Below are 10,159 nucleotides of genomic sequence, written 5' to 3' on the forward strand. Positions count from 1 at the left end.
GACCTTGGTTTTACCCCCTCTCCCTGTGACCCCGGTTATGACCCTCTCTCTGTGACCTTGGTTTTACCCCCTCTCCCTGCGACCCTGGTTCTACCTCCTCTCCCTGTGACCCCGGTTCTACTCCTCTCTCTGTGACCCCGGTTCTACCCCCTATCCCCGTGACCCCAGTTCTACCCTCTCCCTGTAACCCCGGTTCTACCCCTATCCCTGTGACCCCAGTTCTACTCCTCTCCCTGTAACCCCGGTTCTACCCCCTCTCCCTGTGACCCCGGTTCTACTCCTCTCCCTGTGACCCCGGTTCTACCCCTCTCCCTGTAACCCCGGTTCTACTCCCTATCCCTGTGACCCCAGTTCTACCCCTCTCCCTGTAACCCCAGTTCTACCCCTCTCCCTGTAACCCCGGTTCTACCCCCTCTCCCTGTGACCCCGGTTCTACCCCCTCTCCCTGTGACCCCGGTTCTACCCCCTCTCCCTGTGACCCCGGTTCTACTCCTCTCCTTGTGACCCCGGTTCTACCCCCTATCCCTGTGACCCCAGTTCTACCCCCTCTGCTCCTGATCATGTTTTCCCCCACCATGCCCGCACTGTGACCCTCTGTACGTCCCTCCTGAGTGACTCAGCTCCACCTTTAACCTGCCGAGTCAGGAATGCTCGGAATCTGGGCCACAGCTCCAGGAAGTCAAATCCTAGGTTAGAACGAGGAGGAGGAGGGGGGGAAGGGAGGACGAGAAGCAAAAAGACGGCTGTCAGCTACAAGCAAATACTTGGAGAATAGGATCTGTTGAAGGTAATTGTTCAACAGTTGTATATGAGAGAGAGAGAAAAACACAGAGAGAGGAAAAGTGAGAAATAGAGAGTGGGAGAAACAGAGATAGGGAGAGAAAGAGAAATGAGCGAAGGGGAGAAATAAACAAGAGGGGGTGAGAGAGAGAGAAACAAGAGGGGGGAGAGAGAGAAACAAGGGGGTGGGAGAGAAACAAGGGGGGGGGGAGAAAGAGAGAAACAAGGGGGGGGAGAGAGGGGGAGGGAGAGGAAGAGGAGAGAGCGGGGGAGAAAGAGGGAGAGGGGGAGAAAGAGGGAGAGGGGGAGAAAGAGGGAGAGGGGAGAAAGAGGGAGAGAGACGGGGTGAAAGAGGGAGAGAGAGGGGGAGAAAGAGAGAGAGAGGGGGGGAGAAAGAGGGTGAGAAAGAGGGAGAGAGAGGGGGAGAACAGAGTGGGAGAGAGAGGGGAGAAACAGAGTGGGAGAGAGAGGGGGAGAAACAGAGTGGGAGAGAGAGGGGGAGAAACAGAGTGGGAGAGAGAAATAGGAAGGGAGAGAGGAAAATCGAAACAGAGAGGGGGAGAGAGAGAGACACACATTCACAGAGACAGAAAGAGGGAGAAACATTCGAGAGACAGAAAGAGATATTACGACCGAGGCCAGCAAGAGAGAGCAGAAACTGCGAAGTTTGATGGGTGGCAGGATGCTTTCTGCAGATTGATGTCTGTTCCTGAGTTTGGCAAATACCAGGTCATGGATCAGCAGGAAGTGCGCTGAGGGAAGGCAGGAGGAGGAGGCAAGAGAAAATCACAACACCTGTTTGGAAACTCAATTCCCCAAACACTCTGGGAAGAACTTCTCATTCACAAGACAGACAGCAGCTTTACATTTATCCGTCCTACCCTGGAATCGACAAGCAGAGAGGCATCAAGTTTCACAGTGCAGTGAGGTGAGGCTTACATTATTCAACACATCTCAACAAACCTGAGAGAGACAGAGTGCTGGATGTGTGTGAGAGAGAGACTGAGTGTGTATGAGAGAGAGAGACTGAGTGTGTGTGTATGAGAGAGAGAGGCTGAGTGTGTGTGTGAGAGAGAGATAGGCTGAGTGTGTGTGAGGGAGAGGCTGAGTGTGTGTGTGAGAGAGAGAGAAAGGCTGAGTGTGTGTGAGAGAGAGAGACTGTGTGTGAGAGAGAGGCTGAGTGTGTGTGAGAGAGAGGCTGATTGTGTGAGAGAGAGAGGCTGAGTGTATGAGAGAGAGAGAGAGTGTGTGTGTGAGAGAGAGAGAGGCTGAGTGTGTGTGAGAGAGAGAGTGTGTGTGTGTATGAGAGAGAGAGAGGCTGAGTATGTGTGTGTGAGAGAGAGAGAGGCTGAGTGTGTTTATGAGAGAGAGGCTGAGTGTGTGTGTATGAGAGAGAGAGACTGTGTGTGTGTGAGAGAGAGAGGCTGAGTGTGTTTATGAGAGAGAGAGAGAGGCTGAGTGTGTTTATGAGAGAGAGGCTGAGTGTGTTTATGAGAGAGAGAGAGGCTGAGTGTGTGTGTGTGAGAGAGAGAGAGAGGCTGAGTGTGTGAGAGAGAGGCTGAGTCTCTGTGTGAGAGAGAGAGAGGCTGAGTGTGTGTGTGAGAGAGAGAGAGAGAGAGAGGCTGAGTGTGTGTGAGAGAGAAAGAGAGGCTGAGTGTGTGTGAGAGAGAGAGGCTGAGTGTGTGTGTGAGAGAGAGAGCGAGGCTGAGTGTGTGAGAGAGAGAGGCTGAGTGTGTGTGTGAGAGAGAGAGAGGCTGAGTGTGTGTGTGAGAGAAAGAGGCTGAGTGTGTGTGTATGAGAGAGAGAGAGACTGAGTGTGTGTGTGTGAGAGAGAGAGACTGATTGTGTGTGAGAGAGACTGTGTGAGAGAGTGTGAGAGAGAGAGAGAGACTGAGTGTGTGAGAGAGAGATCGAGAGAGAGACTATGAGTGTGAGAGAGAGAGAGACTGTGTGAGAGAGAGAGACTGACTGAGTGTGTGAGAGAGAGAGCCTGAGTGTGTGTGTGTGAGAGAGAGTGTGTGTGTGAGAGAGAGAGACTGACCGAGTGTGTGTGTGTGTGAGAGAGTGTGTGTGAGTGAGAGAGAGAGAGAGAGAGACTGAATGTGTGAGATAGAGAGAGAGACTGTGTGTGTGAGACTGTGAGAGAGAGACTGAGTGTGTGTGAGAGACTGTGTGTGAGAGAGAGAGAGAGTGTGAGAGTGTGTGTGTGTGTGAGAGAGAGTGTGTGTGTATGTGAGAGAGAGACTGTGTGTGAGAGAGACTGAGTGTGTGTGTGTATGAGAGAGAGAGAGACTGAGTGTGTGTAAGAGAGAGAGACTGAGTGTGTGTATATATGAGAGAGAGAGAGACTGTGTGTGTGAGAGAGACTGTGGGTGTGAGAGAGAGACTGTGGGTGTGAGAGATAGCGTGTGTGAGAGAGATAGTGTGTGAGAGAGAGACTTGAGTGTGTGAGAGAGAGACTGAGTGTGTGTATGAGCGAGACTGAGTGTGTGTGAGAGAGTGACTGTGTGTGTATGAGAGAGAGAGACTGAGTGTGTGTATGAGAGAGAGAGACTGAGTGTGTGTGTGAGTGTGTGAGAGAGAGAGACTGAGTGTGTGTGAGAGTGTGTGAGAGAGAGAGACAGTGTGTGAGAGAGAGAGACAGTGTGTGTGAGAGAGACTGAGTGTGAGAGAGAGACTGAGTGTGAGAGAGAGACTGAGTGTGAGAGAGAGACTGAGTGTGAGAGAGACTGAGTGAGAGAGAGAGACTGAGAGAGAGAGAGACTGAGTGTGAGAGAGAGACTGAGTGAGAGAGAGAGACTGAGTGTGAGAGAGAGACTGAGTGTGAGAGAGAGACTGAGTGTGAGAGAGAGACTGAGTGTGAGAGAGAGACTGAGTGTGAGAGAGAGACTGAGTGTGAGAGAGAGACTGAGTGTGAGAGAGAGACTGAGTGTGAGAGAGAGACTGAGTGTGAGAGAGAGACTGAGTGTGAGAGAGAGACTGAGTGTGAGAGAGAGAGACTGAGTGTGAGAGAGAGACTGAGTGAGAGAGAGAGACTGAGGTGAGAGAGAGACTGAGAGAGAGAGACTGAGTGTGAGAGAGAGACTGAGTGTGAGAGAGAGACTGAGTGTGAGAGAGAGAGAGACTGAGTGTGAGAGAGAGACTGAGTGTGTGAGAGAGAGAGACTGAGTGTGTGTGAGAGAGACTAAGTGTGTGTGAGAGAGACTGAGTGTGTGTGTGAGAGAGACTGAGTGTGTGTGTGAGAGAGACTGTGTATGTGAGAGAGAGACTGTGTGCGTGCGAGAGAGAATGTGTGAGAGCGACTGTGTGTGCATGTGTGTGAGAGAGACTGTGTGCGTGCGTGAGAGGGAGACTGTGTGCGTGTGTGTGACGGTGAGCGTGTGTGTAGAGAGACTGCGTGTGAGAGAGAGACTGTGTGCATATGAGAGAGACAGACTGTGTGCGTGTGTGAGAGATTGTGCGCGTGCGAGAGAGAGAGAGACTGTGTGCATGTGAGAGACTGTGTGCATGTGAGAGTGAGAGTGTAAGCATGTGCGAGAGAGAGAGAAAGACTGCGCATGTGAGAGACTGTGTGTGTGAGAGAGACTGTGCGTCTGAGAGAGACTGTGAGTGTGTGAGACTGTGCGCGCATGTGAGAAACTGTGTGGGCAGCACGGTGGCACAGTGGGTTAGCCCTGCAGCCTCACAGCGCCGAGGTCCCAGGTTCGATCCCGACTCTGGAGTTTGCACATTCTCCCCGTGTTTGCGTGGGTTTTGCCCCACAACCCAAAGATGTGCAGGCTAGGTGGATTGGCTATGCTAAATTGCCCCTCAATTGGAAAAAATTAATTGGGTACACTAAATTTATTTTAAAAATGTGAGACTGTGCGTGTGTGAGAATGAGAATGTGTGCATCTGTGAGAGAGAGAGAGACTGCGTGTGACAGAGACACTGCGTGTGAGAGAGAGACTGTGTGTGTGTGAGAATGAGACTGCATCTGTGAGAGAGAGAGATTGTGTGTGTGACAGAGAAACTGTGTGCGAGAGAGACTGTGTGTGTGTGTGTGTGTGTGTGTGTGTGAGAGAGAGACTGTGTGTGTGAGAGAGAGAGACTGTGTGTGTGTGAGAGAGACTGTGTGAGAGAGAGAGACTGTGTGTGTGTGTGTGTGTGTGTGTGTGTGAGAGAGACTGTGTGTGTGTGTGAGAGAGAGACTGTGTGAGAGAGAGAGACTGTGTGTGTGTGAGAGAGAGAGACTGTGTGTGTGTGAGAGAGAGAGACTGTGTGTGTGTGAGAGAGAGACTGAATGTGTGTGTGAGAGAGAGACTGTGCATGTATCGGATAGAGAGAGAGACTGTGTGTGTGAGAGAGAGACTGTGTGTGTGTGAGAGAGAGACTGTGTGAGAGAGTGTGTGTGAGAGAGACTGTGTGAGAGAGAGAGTATGTGTGAGAGAGAGAGACTGTGTGTGTGTGAGAGAGACTGTGTGTGCGAGAGAGACTGTGTGTGTGTGCGAGAGAGACTGTGTGTGTGTGAGAGAGAGACTGTGTGTGTGTGTGAGAGAGAGAGACTGTGTGTGTGTGTGAGAGAGACTGTGTGTGAGAGAGAGAGACTGTGTGTGTGAGAGAGAGAGAGAGACTGTGTGTGTGTGAGAGAGAGACTGAGTGTGTGTGTGTGAGAGAGAGACTGTGCATGTATTGGATAGAGAGAGAGACTGTGTGTGTGTGAGAGAGAGACTGTGTGTGTGTGAGAGAGAGAGTGTGTGTGAGAGAGTGTGTGTGAGAGAGACTGTGTGAGAGAGAGAGTATGTGTGAGAGAGAGAAACTGTGTGTGTTTGAGAGAGACTGTGTGTGTGCGAGAGACTGTGTGTGTAAGAGAGCGTGTGTGTGTGTGAGAGAGAGGGAGAGACTGAGTGTGTGTGTGTATGAGAGAGAGAGAGACTGTGTGTGTAAGAGAGAGAGAGACTCAGTGTGTGTGTATATGAGTGAGAGACTGGGTGTGTGTCTGAGAGGGACTGAGAGGGAGAGACTGTATGAGATAGACTGTGTGAGAGACTGTGGGTGTGAGAGAGAGACTGTGGGTGAGAGAGAGACTGTGGGTGAGAGAGAGATAGTGTGTGTGAGAGAGACTGAGTGTGTGAGAGAGAGAGACTGAGTGTGTGTGAGAGAGACTGAGTGTGTGTGAGAGAGACTGAGTGTGTGTGAGAGAGAGACTGTGTATGTGAGAGAGAGAGAGACTGTGCGTGCGAGAGAGACTGTGTGCGTGCAAGAGAGACTGTGTGCGTGCGAGAGAGAATGTGTGAGAGAGACTGTGTGCATGCGTGTGAGAGAGACTGTGTGTGCGTGCATGAGAGGGAGACTGTGTGCGTGTGTGTGAGACGGTGAGCGTGTGTGTAGAGAGACTGCGTGTGAGAGAGAGACTGTGTGCGTATGAGAGAGACAGACTGTGTGCGTGTGTGAGAGATTGTGCATGTGAGATTGTGCGCGTGCGTGAGAGAGAGAGAGACTGTGTGCATGTGAGAGACTGTGTGCATGTGAGAGTGAGAGTGTAAGCATGTGCGAGAGAGAGAGAGAGACTGCGCATGTGAGAGACTGTGTGTGTGAGAGAAACTGTGCGTCTGAGAGAGAGACTGTGAGTGTGTGAGACTGTGTGCGCATGTGAGAAACTGTGTGGGCAGCACGGTGGCACAGTGGGTAAGCCCTGCAGCCTCACAGCGCCGAGGTCCCAGGTTCGATCCCGACTCTGGAGTTTGCACATTCTCCCCGTGTTTGCGTGGGTTTTGCCCCACAACCCAAAGATGTGCAGGCTAGGTGGATTGGCTATGCTAAATTGCCCCTCAATTGGAAAAAATTAATTGGGTACACTAAATTTATTTTAAAAATGTGAGAGACTGTGCGTGTGTGAGAATGAGAATGTGTGCATCTGTGAGAGAGAGAGAGACTGCGTGTGACAGAGACACTGCGTGTGAGAGAGAGACTGTGTGTGTGTGAGAATGAGACTGCATCTGTGAGAGAGAGAGATTGTGTGTGTGCGAGAGAGACTGTGTGCGAGAGAGACTGTGTGCGTGTGTGTGTGAGAGACTGTGTGTGTGTGAGAGAGAGACTGTGTGTGTGTATGAGAGAGAGAGACTGTGTGTGTGTGTGAGAGAGACTGTGTGTGTGAGAGAGAGAGACTGTGTGTGTGAGAGAGAGAGAGACTGTGTGTGTGAGAGAGAGAGACTGTGTGTGAGAGCGAGAGACTGTGTGTGTGTGTGAGAGAGAGAGAGACTGTGTGTGTGAGAGAGAGACTGTGCATGTATCGGATAGAGAGACTGTGTGTGTGTGAGAGAGAGACTGTGTGTGTGAGAGAGAGACTGTGTGCGTGAGAGAGACTGTGAGAGAGACTGTGTGTGTGTGAGAGAGACTGTGTGTGTGTGTGAGAGAGACTGTGTGTGTGTGTGAGAGAGACTGTGTGTGTGTGTGAGAGAGAGACTGTGTTTGAGAGAGAGAGACTGTGTGTGTGTGTGTGAGAGAGAGAGAGGGTGTCGTGGCGTGGTTGTGGCGATTCTCCAGCCCGGCATGGGGTTCGTTGAATCGACACACACACAGTCTCTCTCTCTCACACACACAGTCTGTCTCACACACAGTCTCTCTCTCTCACACACACACAGTCTCTCTCTCTCACACACACAGTCTCTCTCTCTCACACACACAGTCTCCCTCTCACACACAAACACACAGTCTCTCTCTCACACACACACACAGTCTCTCTCTCACACACAGTCTCTCACACACACACACACACACAGTCTCTCTCTCACACACATAGTCTCTCTCTCTCTCACACACACACACACAGCCTCTCTCTCTCTCTCCGATACACGCACACAGTCTCTCTCTCGCGCACACGCACACACACATAGGGGGCGATTCAACGAACCCCACGCCGGTCTGGAGAATCGCCACAACCACGCCACGATACCCCGACGCATGTGTGCATGTGAGAGACTGTGTGCATGTGAGAGTGAGAGTGTAAGCATGTGTGAGAGAGAGAGAGAGAGAGACTGCGCATGTGAGAGACTGTGTGTGTGAGAGAGAACTGTGCGTCTGAGAGAGAGACTGTGAGTGTGTGAGACTGTGTGCGCATGTGAGAAACTGTGTGGGCAGCACGGTGGCACAGTGGGTTAGCCCTGCAGCCTCATAGCCCGAGGTCCCAGGTTCGATCCCGACTCTGGAGTTTGCACATTCTCCCCGTGTTTGCGTGGGTTTTGCCCCACAACCCAAAGATGTGCAGACTAGGTGGATTGGCTATGCTAAATTGCCCCTCAATTGGAAAAAATTAATTGGGTACGCAAAATTTATTTAAAAAATGTGAGAGACTGTGCGTGTGTGAGAATGAGACTGCATCTGAGAGAGAGAGAGAGATGGTGTGTGTGACAGAGACACTGCGTGTGAGAGAGAGATTGTGTGTGTGAGAGACTGAGCCTGTGAGAGTGAGACTGTGGCGTATTTGAGAGACTGCGTGTGAGAGAGAGAGAGACTGCATCTGTGAGAGAGAGACTATGGGTGTTAGAGAGACACTGCGTGTGAGGGAGACTGTGAGAGAGAGCGATTGTGTGTGTGTGTGAGAGACTTGAGCATGGCCTCACGGTAGCATGGTGGTTAGCATCAATGCTTCACAGCTCCAGGGTCCCAGGTTCGATTCCCGGCTGGGTCACTGTCTGTGTGGAGTCTGCACGTCCTCCCCGTGTGTGCGTGGGTTTCCTCCGGGTGCTCCGGTTTCCTCCCACAGTCCAAAGATGTGCGGGATAGGTGAATTGGCCATGCTAAATTGCCCGTAGTGTAAGGTAATGGGGGGATTGTTGGGTTACGGGTATTCGGATTATGTGGGTTTAAGTAGGGTGATCATTGCTCGGCACAACATCGAGGGCCGAAGGGCCTGTTCTGTGCTGTACTGTTCTATGTGAGAGTGAGACTGTGGCGTATTTGAGAGACTGTGTGCGTGTGACAGAGAGACTGCATGTGTGAGAGAGAGAGAGAGACATGGGGGCGATTCTCCAAAATGGAGCGCAAGTGCTCGCGCCGTCGTGAACACCGTCGCATTTCACGATGGCGCGAAACGGGCACGGGGACGACTGATTCTGTCCCCCACAGGGGGCCAGCACAGCGCTGACAACAGTTCACGCCGTTCCAGCCTCCCTCCCCAGAGCCAAATGGGCGGCGCACCAACCTGCGCGGAGAACTTCTTCTGCGCGCCGGCCCCGAATCAGCATGGAGTCGGTCTTCAGGGGCCGGCCGCGCAGGAAAGTTGGCCCGGAGGGGGAAGACGCCGGCTCCCCGATTGCGGGCCAGACCCCATCGGAGGCCCCCCCCCCCCCCCCCCCCCCCGTGAAGGATCGCTTTTCCCCGCCCCACAGGCGTGTATGAGAGAGAGAGAGAGACTGTGTGTGTGTGTGTGTGGTGGTATGATTAGCATAGCTGCCTGCCATTGGTGCAGAACACCGGCTTACCATTGGCCCTGGTCGGTCATGTGCCTCTCGACCGGTTGGTTGAGACCAGTCATGTGACGGCTCCCCGATTGGTCGAGAGGCTGAGTTAACCCCGCCTCCAGGGCGGGGTATAAATACCCAGTACTCCCGGCGGTCGTCTTTCTACTGTAATCGACCGCAGGGCTAACATCTAGTAGATTAAAGCCATACTTTTGTTCAGCAACTCGTCTCGCGTTCAATTGATGGTACATCAGTGTGTGTGTGTGTGTGTGTGTGTAAGAGACTGTGTGTGTGTGTGTGTGTGTGTGTGTGTGCGCGTGTGTGTGTGTGTGTGAGAGAGAGAGAGCATTTGCGGAGAATCGTGCCCTGGGTGTGTGTGAGAGAGAGAGTGACTGAGTGAGAGACTGAGTGAGAGAGAGAGACTGTGTGTGTGTGAGAGAGAGAGACTGTGTGTGTGTGTGAGAGAGAGAGACTGTGTGTGTGTGTGAGAGAGAGAGAGACTGTGTGTGTGTGTGAGAGAGAGAGACTGTGTGTGTGTGAGAGAGAGAGAGAGGCTGTGTGTGTGTGTGTGTGTGAGAGAGAGAGACTGTGTGAGAGGGAGACTATGTGTGTGTGTGTGTGTGTGTGTGAGAGAGAGACTGTGTGTGCGCGTGTGTGTGTGAGAGAGAGAGGCTGTGTGTGTGTGAGAGAGAGAGAGAGACTGTGTGTGAGAGAGAGAGAGAGAGACTGTGTGTGAGAGAGAGAGAGAGAGACTGTGGGCGCGATTCTCCGCTGCCCACGACGGGTCGGAGAATAGCGGGAGGGCGTCCCTGACATTTTTCACGCCCTCCCGCTGTTCTCCCCCCCCCCCCCCCCCCCACGGCCGCCCCACGACACGAATCGCTGCTCGCCGTTTTTTACGGCGAACAGCGTTTCTCCCCAGGCCGATGGGCTGAGTT

General features: G+C 52.4%; 1 protein-coding gene across 1 annotated transcript in view; it reads left to right on the forward strand.

The window, feature by feature from the left end:
• The first annotated feature begins 1,348 nt into the window (after positions 1 to 1,348).
• The window catches only part of LOC119955392 (FERM domain-containing protein 4A-like), a 36,072-nt gene continuing 27,261 nt past the window's right edge, over positions 1,349 to 10,159 (forward strand). The window contains exon 1 of the mRNA XM_038781455.1: positions 1,349 to 1,708. The gene's annotated coding sequence lies outside the window, so the exon portion shown is untranslated. The remainder of the gene's footprint in view (positions 1,709 to 10,159) is intronic.

Source organism: Scyliorhinus canicula, chromosome 21, assembly GCF_902713615.1.
Source record: "Scyliorhinus canicula chromosome 21, sScyCan1.1, whole genome shotgun sequence".
In the NCBI taxonomy this organism is placed as follows: Eukaryota; Metazoa; Chordata; class Chondrichthyes; order Carcharhiniformes; family Scyliorhinidae; genus Scyliorhinus; species Scyliorhinus canicula.